Source organism: Lepisosteus platostomus, chromosome 5 (genome assembly GCF_059453375.1).
Source record: "Lepisosteus platostomus isolate fLepPlt1 chromosome 5, fLepPlt1.hap1, whole genome shotgun sequence".
Lineage (NCBI taxonomy): Eukaryota > Metazoa > Chordata > Actinopteri > Semionotiformes > Lepisosteidae > Lepisosteus > Lepisosteus platostomus.
The window spans coordinates 8,067,366-8,082,572 of NC_142615.1; the positions used below are offsets into that span (position 1 = coordinate 8,067,366).

Here is a 15,207-nt window from a genome sequence, read left to right on the forward strand (position 1 = left end):
TAAATCTATACAGCTTGCGAAAGATGAAACACAAATCAGTGAAGAAGAGGTGCTCCCAGCAGGCCAGCTAATACCAGCAAAGTTTTTTTTCACCCTGACCCATAGAATGGAGAAAAGCGAGGCGCCTGTGGCTCTGCAGTGTAATCAGTTCGCGAGTTCGGCGGTTAGCTGAAAGAGTGGTAAATGGAGCTCACCCCAGCCCGTCCTTATTCTTTTAAAGAGGATAAAAAATTACCTTTGCCGCCATTACTACCAGCTTTAAAAGACTGCCATGGGAATGGAAAAAAACACTCTACAGATGACTTTTCAACTTTGTAACTGCAACCAAAGGAAAATCAGCAAGAAGCAGGCTCCATTCCCCATTTAAATCTGTCGTGCGAGGCATGCTTTTTGAACGCATGAAGTAAATCCCACGATCGCTTTTGAACTTGGACAAAGTACTTCCAAAGGAGCGCTATGCGCAAAGATTTAACAAGCTCAACCCCCGCGACGATTCGGTGTGAAGAAGCAGAACATTCAAGTTTCACAGACAGAAGCAGCACGCCAGCACAGCCAACATTAAAACGGAGGGCACACTACGATTTGCATTGACACAAAAGTGATCTGGGCAGACGTCGTTCCCTGCATAACGCAAAAAGTGGCAAAGTGCTTTTGGGTTGAGAGAACGCAAGAAGGTTTTTGTTTTGTGCCTTGATGTCAAGCTGAGAAAGTATCTTTAAACACTTTGCTTAGTTTCTCGAGAGACTGCCAAAAAGCAGTTCCCTCCCTTTTGTCTGAAGCCAGCTGAAAGGGGGTCTCACCAGAAGCACCTGGCAGCGGTGGGATTCGAACCCACGCCCCCAAAGAGACTGGAGCCTTAATCCAGCGCCTTAGACCACTCGGCCACGCTACCCACTGTGTACTGTCTCTTTGTCTCATTACTTGCCCGGAGGAAGCCGGGTGGGTTTTGCTCTTGTCGCCCGACTTAGTGGCGTTATGACCGTGGAACCGACTGCACCTGCTTTTTCTGAGATGCTTCCCCTCTCATGGCGAGATCTCGACTTCTTTAACACATCTGGATAAAGATCTTCTGTGGAGCAGGTTTCAGACCTCTGCGTACAGCACCCTTGATGTCATTTTATTTTTACAGCAGACGCATCCGGAAAGTTGTGTCTTTTACGTTTTATTTGAACAACAAAACTACATACAATACAAACAAGAGCACATATAACGTATCAAGAAAATCGTCAGGGGTTCATGCTATAATATTGTACTGTTTTCAGGTTTCCTCAGGAAAAGGTCAAGTGGCGACGTGATAGTAAACCAAACGACAGCTTTATTCTTTTATCGAAACCACACAAAACCAAACACAGGACATACAGACACATGAGGAGACTGATGGAACACGTTCACATCGTTAGGGTGGTAATTACTTAACAACAGGCTATACACTTATAAGGCTACACAGTACCATGAGTGCCTAGGTGCACTTCCTCCTCACCACCGGGCCAGGGGGGTTACACTGTCCCCACCTGAAGCGTCTGGCGTCCCGCCGACATCGAACACCCCACTCAGGCTATACTCATACTCTGCTAAAAGCTGTGGATCTCTGCGTGAGCGGCTGTTACGAAGCGGTGGTGGCCGGCGGCCCGCGGTCACCCCATTGTCGGCCGGCTCCGGCCCTGGCTGCTCCTCTGGAGCCTCCCCGCGGGGCTCCTCCTCCCGGTCCCAGTAGGGGGCCAGGCGGTCTCGGTGCAGAACCATCACTCTCCCCCGGTAGCAGACCTTGCCTACCACCCCGAGGACCTCAGCGGCCCCCTCCCACAAAGGCGCCAGCTTAGGTCTGAGGCCTTTGCGGCGGTGCGGGCTATACACCCAAACCAAGTCCCAGGGCTGGAAGGCAGGCCCCCTGCAGCGCAGGTCGTAGTTCTGCCGGACTCCCGCCTGAGTCAGATGGGTCCGAGTAAAGCTGTGCACCCGCCGCATCCGCTGCTGCAGGTCCTACTCGTAGTCCGGTCCAGCTGGTGGTGCCGACTCGTCTCCGGGAGGCGGGCCGAAGACCAGGTCCACCAGGGTTCGCATTTCCCGGCCCAGCATGAGTGAGGCCAGGGTACACCCGGTAGATTCCTGGACTGTGGTCCGATAAGCCCAGAGCTCGAGGGGGAGGTGGCGGTCCCAGTCCTGTTGGTGCCAGGACACCAGGGAGGCCCCTGCAGGGTTTTTTTACCGCCGAAGTGCCCCACACCCGGCTGGCCGTGCACCGCTCGGAGCACCGCGCCGCGGAGCGACCGAGGCACCACCAGCTGCCACCGTACCTCGCCACTGGAGGGTACCCGCCACCCCCGGCGCAGCACCCCGTCCTTTACCTCCAAGGCCTCCCACAGGGCGCAGAGGGCCTTGACGGACTTCGGGTGCGGGGCGAGCTCCTCTCACGTAGGCCGCACTCCTGCTGCCCTCCAGCGGAGTACCGGCCCCACGTCAGGATCAGCTGCCTGACGCTGCGCCAGGTCTGGCAGGCCCACCCCCAGCGGCCCCTCCCGGGCCGTGGCCGCGGTGCTCACCCCCGCCACGGTGCGGACAGCCTCCTCACGCTGCTCCCGCCGGGCGCAGTGATGGCAGTCCGCGGCCTCGCAGGGGCGCCGCGAGAGAGCGTCGGCATTGAGATGGCGAGACACCGCACGGTGCACGACAGTGAAGTCGTACTCCTGCAGGATCTCTATCCATCGCGCCATCTGCCCCTCTGGCTCCTTAAAGTGGAGCAGCCAGGTGAGGGACGCATGGTCGGTCCTCAACCGGAACCGGGTCCCGAACAGGTACGGCCTGAAGTGGTGGACCGCCGCCATCACCGCCAGCAGCTCGCGACGGGTCACGCAGTAGTTCCGCTCAGGCCTAGTCAGAGACTATAGTAGGCCACTACGCGCTCCCCATCCGGCCCCTCCTGCGCCAACACCGCACCCACCCCCGAGTCACTCGCGTCGGTGTCGAGAACATACGGCAACCGCGGGTCGGGGTAGGCCAGCACGGGGGCCCCCACCAGAGCTTCACTTAACCGGCCGAAGGCAGTCTCACAGCCCGAGTCCCAGTCAAAACGGCGGCCCTTGTCGGTGAGGCGGTGCAGCGGGGCAGCGATGCTGGCAAAGTCCCGGACGAACCTCCGGGTAGTACGAGGCCAACCCCAGAAAGCTGCGGAGCTCCGCGACGGTGCGTGGAGTCGGCCAGCCCCTCACTGCGGCGACCTTACCTGGGTCCGTAGCCACCCCTCGCGGTCCAACAACATGTCCCAGGAAGCTCACCTCCTGCAGCAGGAGCTCGCACTTGCGGGGGTTGAGCCTCAGGCCAGCACGGCGGATGCAGGCCAGCACCGCCTGGAGGTTTGTCAAGGCCTGGTCGAAGCCCAGGGCATGAACCAGCAGATCGTCCAGGTACAGCACACACTGGTTCCGCGGGACCGATGCCAGCACCCTCTCCATCAGCCTCTCGAATGTTGCCGGGGCATTGCACAGGCCAAAGGGCATGACAGTAAACTGCCAGAGGCCCTGGCCGATGGAAAAGGCCGTCTTTGGTCGAGCATCATGAGCGAGCGGTACCTGCCAGTAGCCGCAGCGGAGGTCCAGGGAGCTGAACCAGGTCGACCCGGTGATGTAGTCTAGGGCGTCATCTATCCTCGGCAGGGGGTAGGAATCTTTTCGGGTGACCTCGTTCAGCTTGCGGTAGTTGACGCAGAACCTCCACGAGCCGTCTTTTTTTTTGACCAGTACAGCTGGCGCCGACCACGGGCTCGCGGAGGGCTCAATCACCCCCGCTGCGGCCATCTCCTGGATCTTTTCCTCGGCAGCGGTCCACTTGGCGTGAACCATGCGTCCCGGTGGGATGCAGATGGGCCGAGTGTCGCCGGTGTTGATCTCGTGTTGGACCAGGGCAGTGCGGGTGCAGTCCTCATCTATCGCCGCAAAGAGATCCTCGTTCTGGGCGAGTAGCGCCTGGAGCCGCTGCCGCTGATCCTGATCGAGCCCCTCGCAGCTCCGCTGGTAGAGATCCTCAACGGCGCGCCTCGCTTCCACGCAACGCTCGGCTCCCGCCGCCGCCGCCTTGTCTGGCCCCCCGGCTGACTCGGGAGCAGGATCCAGCACGCTCGCTCCCCGGCTCACAGGCCTGGTCTGCCCCGGCGATTGCCGCCGCCGCCACTGCCTCTTTTTCTCCCGGCTCCGGCAAGCCCGCGTCCCTCGGCCTTCGCCGGGCCTGCCCTCCACCAGGTGAAGTCGCTCCCCCTGCCACACCAACTCCTGCCGGCTCAAGTCCAAACTGGCCCCCACTCGCTGCAGTGCATCCAGCCCCAGAATGCAGTCCTCCTGGATGGGTGCGAGGTAGCAGGGGTGGCGCACCATCGCTGCACCTAGACGGAAGGCAAGCACCTGTTTCCCCCGGACTGCAGCGAGCTGTCCCGTCACGGTCCTTAGCCGCAGGTTGGAGGCCTCCCATCCTGGGGGGTTGGTGCCCTCGGTGTCGGGGAGGACGCCCGGCCGGAGTAGGGTTACTGATGAACCGGTGTCGAGTAGGGCCAGGCAGGGTTGGTCCTCGATTTTGCAGTGGAGGTACAGGCCCCGGCTACAGCCGACTCGCCCCACGGTGGCGTGAGGGGCGCTGGTCTTAACAGCGCTCTCCGGAGCGGGGGTTGAGGTGTTCGAGGGGCGGCCTTCCCCACGCTGAGTCGCCCCATTCCCGTTTCCCTACGCCGATCGGGGAGTGCGAGGTTCGGGTGCCCGGCAGAACCGGGCTCGGTGTCCTCTCTTCCCGCAGCGGTTGCAAATCAGCGTGCGGGGCTGTTCTGCGGGGGTCGCTGCCCGGGCTGGCTCCTTTTCCCCCTCGCTGGATTCCTCCGTCGCCGTCTCGGTCATCCGGCAGGGTGCACTGCGTCTGCTGGCACTTCCAGTCAACCCGAACACGGCCTCAGCCCGTGTAGCAAGGGCCAAGGCCTGCTCCAGCGATGTTGGCCCGGCCAGCTGCACGTGGCGCCGCAGCTCCTCGGGTGAGAGGGCCTTGAGAAAAGCCTGGAAAGCCATCTCCCACTGCGCCTCCCGGGGGAAAGTTGGGTATCCTCGGCGGGCGAGGAACACGACATCAGCGGCAACCGGGCCCAGTCGCTCTCCTGGTCGGCGCCGCCACAGGGCCAGCCTCTCCCGCATCAAGTCCAGCGCCTCCTCTACACCGAAACGCAGCTGGAGAGCCGCCGCCAGCGCCGTGTATTCACCTCTGTCCTCCTCCCGGACGTCCAGGAGCACCTGGCAGGCTACTCCTTCCATCTCCGCCCGGCCCCAGCCATTCGTCCGGGCCGCGAGCTGGAACTGCGCCTCGGAGATTTCCCACGGCGCTTCCCCATTGTAGCTACCTGGTCGCACCCGCGCTGATGGGTGTGGGAATCGCTGATCGGCTCCGGCAGGGAGAGTATCCTCTATCTGGGTTGCCCGCTGACCAGGAGTAGCGGCCAGTCGCCCCAATTCTACCGGCAGAACCACTATTGAATAGCCCTGGGGCTGTGGCCACCTGTCGCACCCAGAAGTTGCTCAGGCTCCCTATGTGCGCTGCCGATGGGTTCTGTTTCTTCCAGCGTCAGCTGGCGCTTAACAGAATCAGGTAGTGTCTACCACGAGTTGTCCATTCTGCCCAATGTAGCGTTTGCAGGTTCTTTTCAGAACAAGGACGAGTGGAGACACAATTAACAAACAAGCATTAGCTTTATTCGTTTACAACCACACAAAACCAAGCACAGGATCTACACACACATGAGGAGACTGACGAACACGTACACACATTTAGGGTGGTAATTACCTAACAACACACTATACTTTTACAGGACTACACAGGGCACTAGAATTACTAGGACATTATTTACACAGGTAGGGTCAGCCGCTTGTCATCGTGCTGACCCTCAGACTCTCCCCGGCTACCACTCCCAGCATGCCCAGCGGTACTACGAGCGCCTAGGGGCGCTTCCTCCTCACCACCAGGCGAGGGCGTTACAATATGGACTCCCAGGAGGCTCCCATACTTCGGATTCTTGCGTTCTTATCAGAACATACTGATGCGCAAACATATTCATTACCATATTTCAAAGCATTGGAATAATATATGTCGTACAGCAACACAAAAACAGGAAGACAAGTATCACAGCTACTATAATCGGTGTTAGTAACTTAAAGAAAAACATTCCCCCTGGCCCAAACAGTGATTCTAACCAGGAGAGAAATGGGTGAGGCTGTAGAGTGAGGCATTAAAGCACATAACAAGATGCATTAAATTTCTTTAACTTTACAGTATGATTTATAAGTTTATACCACAAATTACTCATATCCCCCTCATTATCAGTTTCATTCAGCCAGTTTGTATACAAAGAGGCTTCGCGTTTAGATTCTTCCTCTTTCTGGGTGGTGACAGGCTTCCACATAAAAAGGAAAAAGGCTGTGCACATCAGTCCCAAGCATGTGATCCCCATCTATCCCTGTGGAGACATCACTCCTGCGCTTTGCTCAGTTCGTTTGTGACCTTTTTACAGTGGGAGGCATGAATTCAGGGCACCCTTTCCGTGACTTTCACAGCAGTCGCAGTGGTCAGCAGCCGTGGTACGGCCCCCTCCACCTGAGTGAACACCACTTCTTTTTCCTGAAGTCTTTCACCAGAAGAGTAATAACTCTTAGAAAAATCTACACATTGTTCCACTGCCTCAGCTGTGCCATTTTGCAGAACAATTGTAGCTGAAGTTGTAAAATTTCTCATTGGCCCGTTCCTGCAAAACATCTTATTATGAACAAACAAATCATAATAATAATGTGCATCTAGGGGAATCACTCCCAAGGGTAACCCCCCCTTAAAACTATATTGTTCTACCCATCAGGTTCTGCCACTAGATAAGAGAACCTTTCCCATGAAATCATTTTTTGACCTTCATGATCCCTTCAGGGCGTACAATTAGCACAGAAGCAGCAGCTTTAGTCCACATGTTTTTCCAGCAGGATATTAACAGTATGATTATAACGAATAATACCAGACACACAAATATGTATTGAACCAGAGACCCTCTCCAGGATCCTAGCACAGACTGTAGCCATGCACCAATGCCCCAATCATCTGGATTATAATTATGATATATATTTTTCTTCATCATAGATGTGCTTTGCTAAGTCATTAATTTGCTAATAATTGTCTAGAATACAAGTACTGTTTAGTCTTTGCTCACCGAAACAGCTGTCTATCACCTTAATAGAGAATGGCCTAAAACTGTGATTATAGCGAGGAGCATACAGTTATTTCCATTCTAATACATCTGAGTTACACTCAGACTAAAAGCAGGGCTATTTACCCATGCCAATAAACCTAAATAATCACCTCTACCAAAGGGGATTACTCCCATGAGCATCTTTTATAGCAATACAATCCCAACAGGAGCTCTGATTATTATTTGTGGCTGACTGATAAAGTATTGATTCCATATCCCCATTTATTAAAGTAAAACTCCTTACACTTAACAGGTACACTGTCACCCCCCCTCAGGAAGCTCAACAAACACAGAAACAGTGACAATATAATAATGTTCACTCAGTCTCTGGTGCAGTGGTTCGGTGTCGGCGCAATGCGTAGATCCAGCGATCTCATCCTGTCACTCAGATGGCAGAGTCGGTAGTCAGTTGCACTTGATATGGTCCTTCCCAGCAGGGTTGCAACATCTGGCAGGGTATACCTTCCTCACCTACACCCCACTCGCCAGGTATCAGGTCGTGTCTTCCCTCTACTGGAGGTCTCCAAGCGTCCAGCACCTGTTCACCAGCCCCATGCACCACTTCAATTAACAACCTACAATACTACAATAGAGAATTAGCAAATTCAACAATCCATTAGCCAAATTCATCCCTCCAGGAAGTTTTGTTGATTGGCTTGTGATGATATCAAACAGGCTCTATTACACAGTTCTGTTTGATCCAGCCCGCATTCCATGGCGTTCCTTCAGTCTGATGTCTAGTCGATCTTTTAGAGTTCTGTTCCTTCATTCCACTGTTCCAGCAGACTGAGGGTGATCTCAGTCCATCTCACCCCGAATAATCCAGCCACAGCCTGTCCCTTGATCATAATACAAGCGGTAGGTCAGTGCCCACCGAGGGCTTATCTCCATCATCAAGTGTTTGGTAGACACAGAGGCAGTGACAGCAACCCACTGGGAAAACAGATTATAAGAGCCAAGGTTTCCCTTTACAATTGTAAATTGTAAACATTTGCTACTGCCTGAAAGGTTTCTCAGGAGCAGGCCTTTTGAGCTGTAGCACCTGCACCTGAACTGTAGTTGAGTTCCTTTGATAAGCATCACATTGAGATACCACATAAGTGGCTACTGCTTCAAACACGGTCCCCACCCAGGTTTGGGTAACCAGCACACCATTTGACTCACACCCAGGTGTCCGACAGAGTGCATTTGTCGAGCTACAAAGGGCATTAGGCTGTGAGGGCCTGCAGAGTGTCCAGTGTGCTGGCAGCACCACACTCTTTTCTAACCATGTCCTTTTCTCTGCTTTAGAGGCCTCAGCCTGAATATCCTGTAGCTGTCCCCTTTTCCCCAACAGAGGTCTCACAGGGGTCTCAGACTCCTGTTCTACAAGTACTGCTCACCTGACAGCTACATCTGCAAAGTTGTTCCCTCGAGTTACTGGAAACATTTCTTTATTATGTGATTTACACTTTACCACAGCTACTTCAGTCAGCAGCTGCAAAGCTTCTAACAGTTCAGAGACAAACCCAGCATTCTTAACTGGAGTCCCTGCCATGTTGGGGAAATCCCTATTCCTTCACTGCCATCCAAAATTGTGGCATACACCAAATGTATATATACAGTCTATATAAATTGCTACAATTTTCCATTTAGCATATTTACAAGTTTCAATTAAATCTTTTCATTCGGTCTGCTAGTTCTACACCAGATTATTCACAGTTTATACAGCCAGGCAGGTAGCCTGCACAACACATAAACACGGGCCCTTGGCCACCACATCAAGGGGTCCTGAATAATAATAACCCACCAGACGATGCCTATCTCCATGCCTCCTGCACCAGCACAACAGCTCACGATCCATTTCTTTCACTTACACACAGATTACATACAGATGATCCGTCTGAGGGAATCCTGTCCAGGGCCAGTGCCTGCAAGAAAGCTTGTTTCAAAACATCAAAAATGGTTTCTGCTGCAGGGGTCAAGGCAATTTTGTCTTTAGACTGCATTACCCCCCTTAAACCAATACGTCACTAGACAAGCTCGTTCTGAGAAGGCATTCACCCTGGCTTTATCATGTAGTTGGTTTTATACTCCTTTTTTTCCTCTCAAGATCCAATACTTGGAGTAGCCCGGCCTTATGGATTCCCTCATTAGGTAAAACAATCACAATATCACATAACTCTATTGAGTTAGTTTACATAAATGCTATTTCATGCAGTAATTCCTTATAAAATGCTGCAGTCTGGGCCTAAAATAGGTCTGGGGTGTCCCCCACCCACATCAGTAGTTGAAACTGTACATCTTTACCCAAGCAGACTGTGACAGCTTATATTTGCTTTAAACACAACCCTTGCACTCCTTCTCCTGTAGCCTCCTGTTATCCGTTAGAAAACGTTATATCAGATCTTTATGCTGTTTTAGTCTAAAAACAGGACAGCTGTGCTCCTGTGCCCCACAGTTACTGCACACTGTAAGATTATTTCACTTTTATTTAAATCCTGAGATAAATTTAGGAAGGCTACAGAGGGGTTTACTCGATTAAAACTGTTAGTTCTCTCGTTTCAGCTTCTGACAAGTTCTTTAATTGTGAAATCAAGCGTCTTTCTTACAATTTCTCCAAAAAACACATTTTTTTAGTAACTGCACACCAGCTTATTAGTAGTTTTGTCTTTGAGGTTTTATATCTCGGTATAACATTCAAGTCGCACAATAATTTCGACAAACTGGCGGCTCCCTTTTCTCCTCCTTGGGAGTCTTTTTACCACCCATTTGCAGCGCTCCCACTTCTGCATGCATGCTTCGCGAGTTATTAAATCACATCTGTCTCTGTTCGTAATATCAGGAAAGCATAGTTGCACATTCTTGGCAACATCAGGTTTTAACCCACTCAAGTAAATTTGTTTTATTACTGTGGAAGTATCTTCATTCACTTCCTTTTCATCGGCTAACCCCGAGTATACTATCCATAAAGCTATAAACCTTTCTGTAAAATCTGAAAACATCCTCACTTCCTTCTGCTGACATGCTGTTACTTTTCTCTAATCAGTTTTCGGTGGGAAATGCTCTTTCCAAAATCTCCACACTAGTTCCCACCCTTCTCCCAGATTCTCTCTTAAGGCGTTCTATTTCTTCTTTTGCTTTCTCTTTTTCTACATATACAACTTCGTTTCGTTCAGCCATTGCTTTTAGCTTTTCCATCAGGGATTTTTGCATCTCATCTATGATATTCTGTTGAATTCTCAAATATTCTTCTAAATATTTTTATCCAAAGGTTCATACACTTTTCTACATTCCTGTTCAGCCTAAATTCCGTCTGACAGTCAATATTTCTTTTAAGTTTCACTTTGGATTAATCAAACTTTTTTTCCCTTCACACCAAACCATTTTCACGTCTCCCACGCGCCCCGCGGAATCCCCCAGTCGAGACAAACTGACGAACTATCACAATTCGGGAACACGGACCAGGTTCGAAATCCTGGCTTTAAACACACAGTTGAATCGAGTTACCATTTTCGGCTCTTCTGCGAGTACAATTCTAGTTACTACCTTCAGGCGTACTGCAGTCGTGTACCAGGATGCAACACCTGGATTTTTTCGAACGGGCAGGGCGAGATGCTATTCCTTCAGCAATCCCTCCTTTTCTACCCCACCTTCACAAAACAGGCATCTAAAACACATACACCATTAACTCAGTTTTCTGTTGTACTCGCTTCAGCTTCAGGAAAACCCTGAACCCACCACAGCAACATGGAGAGGACAAGGGACTTTTTAGAAAAGAGGAGTCCTTACCTCTTTTTAGAAGCGGCCGCCTAACTTTTCCTCTCCATGTCCGTGTGGTTTCATTTAGATGGATACTTCTTCATCATTTGGGTCACGTATCCACCAATCTGCCTCCTCCTTTTTAGAGGACGTTGTAAACCTTTAGGAACAATATGATCTAGCAACAAGGTTATGTCACTGTAATTAGGCTTAAGACAATCAAGAACAAGGCGCTTGCCTTTCTTCTAAATTCTTTACGATCATCAGGCAATTAAGGAAAAGACTTAACTAATGCAAATAATTCACTAGGAGACCAATGTCAATGTACTGTACATATGCTGGAGTTCCTTCTGGACCTGGAAAAGTGCACATTGGTATTTCACAAACAAGTGGATCCGGACCGCTTTCTAATTTCGGTGGAGACTTTTTCTTTTTAGTACGCATGGCCATGACTTTAGCTGCAGCTTGCTGTTCTTTAGTTTCAAGACTAGTCTTTTTTTAAGCTTCCCATTATTTCTGTGATTCCTCTTTCCATTAAATAAGTTTTCCAATTCATTTTCTTTCATTTCTTCTCCTTCTCTTCTAAGTTTCCCCTTCTTCAGGAAACTTCTTTTTCCTAAATCAACTTTCCTCTGTCCATTCTGATTCACTTACAAAGATCCTTCATAGTTATGGGCCCCTAATTATCATATATAAATTATGTGCAAGTTCCCTTACACCTTTTACCCTAGCTTTACAGTTCATGAACATAATTTTTTCCCTAACCCAGGCTATAATTGTTTCTCCGAATTTGTCGTACATGTACTTTTGCTGGACTGCTCGGTCCCATTTTCGTCTTTGAATTTTAATTTCCCATTTTTACCGATCGGTGCCTTACTTTAGAACCTTATCACATTAACTACTCCGCAGAGCAAAAACCACACGTCTGTGTTAAGATAAGTTCTTTATATGAGTCCCAGACTCATCAAACCCACGTGAGAACACCCCTGTGGCTCGCTTCTCAAACTATTAATTTTAAAGGATCACTTACTGACGTCAGACAGCTGCCAATTCTCCAGACGCGTCTCTGGAAGGATAAACAGTTTATCCTCCGAGGTTCGTCCAATTTGCTAAAATTGTCCGGGTCCGGATGGAGTTTCAGCAGCCGTTCGCGTTCAGGTTTGTGATCCCGGACGAGCCCCCAAACTGTAATGGAAATATAACTATCAAGGAAGCCACAAGAGAGAGTTCTCACCTGAGTAAGGTCTTTATTTCAATATTGCAATATTGGGAGCCCTGCTGCCACTTCGCCAAGTGCAACCAGAGACTCAATTTGTTACAAGCAGTACAGGGTTTTTATAAGACGTTGCGCTGTAAAAAAGTTCAGCACTTGGTCCCTTCTAAAACTTCCCCTTTCTCTAAGAGAAAACAGATTACATCATAGAGCGAGAGAAGAAAAACTAGATTTGTTATTCAAAGCTTATCAGTTACTTTCAGCTAATTCTAATGACCCAGACAGCATATATTATTTTGGTACATTGTCTTCTAAACTAACCTAAACAGTGTACTTTGTTGACAAACTGTTTTCTAAAATTCTGCACGTACTGTAGCATAACAGTTATATCCTTGAAATATTATCTAAAAGCACCAATATATTTTTTTGTAAAGCTCTATACATTTTTAAGAATCAATTAACTCATTAGATTTCCACTACAATTGATACAGTATTTTTGTCTTCTAAGTATCTTAATAAACTTTCAGCATAGCTTTCTACCCGTTTAGATTTATTTTTCTTGGGATTTTGGGATCAAACGTGGAAGGATTAGATTGTAATCGTTTTTATTTTTCAAATACGTTTTAGAAAAGTGTAATCTATACCTGCCCAGACTGTACGCCTTCCTAAACCCCGCCCTGACCACTTTCACTCCTGTCCTGCTCTTCCTCGCGCACCCCAGCCGGGCACTCTTCGGCCTCTGCCCGGGACGAATGTATATTTTGATCTTTACACCCGGCGTGGCACCGAGGGAGCGTCTGCATTTATAACTTAGTTTTTAAAATTAGTCAAGCAATTTGAAGCATCTCCTTTTACTTTTAAGTCCCTTAAATACATTGAGCACAGCTTTCTCACCACTTAAGATTGCTTTTTGATACCATCCTTACACAAAGCAGAAACTTTCCGATGACATACAGTACAAGTGGAAAGATTACAGATTTTAATCGTCTTTAATTTTGTTACGTTATACGTTTTAGGAACATTTCATCTAAACAAACACCACAAAACTATTCTCGATTGTATTTCTGAATGTTATGTTACATCTACAGTAGTTCACTGCTTTAAATACATCGAATTAAGAAAGTTAGATGTAGCACTTTAGATCTTTTTTTCTGAACCAGGGAAAATCTGATCAAGTTTCTCTATAACAATAATAAAAAACATTATTTTACATATCACCTTTAAAAGTGGCATCTCAAAGCAAAAAAGTAGATGGGAAAAACAGTTAAAAGGGACCGAAGTAAATACCAGACAAACGCAAACGCGTTTTTAATAAAAATGCTTTTATTCATTCAGCAGAGAGTGAGAGGGACATCCAGCAGAGAGAGACACACACACACAGGTTTCCATTGACAAAAGTAATTGTTTTTTTACATTCCTCTTGTCTAACAGGAATGTTTTGATTTTGGACAGACTGTTAGACGAGAGGAAAAGAGCACCTCCTTCTACGAAGCATTTCGTTGATCCGATCACAAATTATTTTCCAGTCGCATAAAGTAAGGGTTGAGAATCTCCGATTCAGCATGCTACTAATGGTTTCCCGGAGATTGCAAGGCAAGGCACTTTTGCCTCTGGACCCATCGAAATTTACAGACGTGGTCCACCCCCAGTAAATTTCAAAAGTCACAAGATTTCGAAACATGAGGGTGGCGTAGCGGTCGGCTCTTGCTTTCCCGTCTATGCCGATGCACTGCAAGTACAACCCCCCCTCCATCTCCTGAGTGATGGGTAGCAGTTGGACATCTGGGAGAATTATTCGTCCCACTGGCGTCTGTGAATTCCGCTGTGCTTCCTGGGGGGAGATAGACGGCGGGGACAGCATCAACCAATTCCCATGCGGTGGTGAACGGAGAGGCCGGGATGGAGTGTCCTGAGGCGGTGTGTGCTCTGCGGGGGGCAGAGCTTTCGCCAGGCATTGCAACCTGCGCGGCGGGGGGAGGCACTTTTCAGGAGACAGCTGCTCAACTGTTTGACTGCTGGAACATACTGTCTCCTTCCTCTGCATTTTCAGGAGTGTCTCTAGCCTCCCAGTCCTCCCCAGTAATGCATTGTACTGCTCCCACTGCTGCCGAAATGTCTCCACACAGGTGCTTCTTCTACAGGTTGGCACCCTGGCCAGTGGCCGAGAGCAGAGACCCACGGCCTGTGGCAAAATAACATAATTCATGTAAGAAATAAAGTCACACAGTAGTATTCATCAGTCGCGGAACAGAAGTCAAAATAAACTTTTCTTTTTTTCCGTCTTACCGCTTTCTTTTTTACTGTCCTGGTGGTAGATCGTTTCGCCCGTGCGGTGTTTTCTTGAAGAACAGGCTACGAAGAAATAATTATAATTGAATTTAAAATTCAAAACGGCAATAATACCTTGTAATATACGCTGTAATCACGTATTTCAGATGAAGTCTGCTGTATTTGCTTACCCTTCGCTCTTTGGAAGCTGGGGCGGCAGAAGCACCCCGTCTCTTCCCGTAAAAGGTCTTGGTCTCCATACTGTACTGTGGTCGCTGTAGTGCAGGTTCGCAGTTTTTTTTGTGATGGGAGCTCACCCAATCCCTTTGTGTATTTATGCTATATTCACATGTACGGCTAGAATGTTCATTGTCTTCCAATGAAAGGCGGGTGCCTCTTGCCGAAGTCGGGAGACATTAGAGGCTTGCCACACCCGGACTGTTAAACCAACGCATTAGCACGTCAAACCCCATTGAGGAGCCGGGCGCAATAATTGTTTTGTCCCTTGATTTTTCTGATCTGCATTAATTATGGAAATCGAGTTCCTGCTCTTTGCAGACGACCTGGTCCCGCTGTCGCCCACAGAACAGAGGCTGCGCCAGAACCTGGCGCTGCTGGAGCAGCACTGTCAGACCTGGGCGCCGACAGTCAATCTGGACAAGACCAGAGTTATGGTTTTCCAGAAAAAAAGCCAGACCTCAGGGAAACAGGTACAAATTCACACTTAACAACACAT

General features: G+C 49.3%; 1 non-coding gene across 1 annotated transcript; it reads right to left on the minus strand.

Moving 5' to 3' along the window:
• Positions 1 to 810: 810 nt before the first annotated feature.
• trnal-aag (transfer RNA leucine (anticodon AAG)) lies at positions 811 to 892 on the minus strand. The gene has a single exon. It is a non-coding gene; the product is annotated as a tRNA-Leu (tRNA).
• Positions 893 to 15,207: the final 14,315 nt, after the last annotated feature.